A 251-nucleotide genomic window follows, 5' to 3' on the forward strand; every position below is an offset into this window, starting at 1 on the left:
TGCTGCTTTTAGGCTCTCTCTTTCCTTAGAGGACCCCTTTCAATATTTCTTGGAGGGCTGGTTTCATGTTTGCAAATTCCTTTAGTTTTTGTTTGTCCTCGAAGCTTTTGATCTCTCCTTCTATTTTTAATGACAGCCTAGCTGGATATAGTATTCTTGGCTGCATATTTTTCTCGTTTAGTGCTCTGAAGATATCATGCCAGTCCTTTCTGGCCTGCCAGGTCTCTGTGGATAGGTCTGTTGCCAATCTA

This window comes from Callorhinus ursinus, unplaced genomic scaffold (genome assembly GCF_003265705.2).
Source record: "Callorhinus ursinus isolate GAN/ISIS: 27379988/994484 unplaced genomic scaffold, GSC_fseal_2.0 scaffold4, whole genome shotgun sequence".
NCBI classification, from domain to species: domain Eukaryota; kingdom Metazoa; phylum Chordata; class Mammalia; order Carnivora; family Otariidae; genus Callorhinus; species Callorhinus ursinus.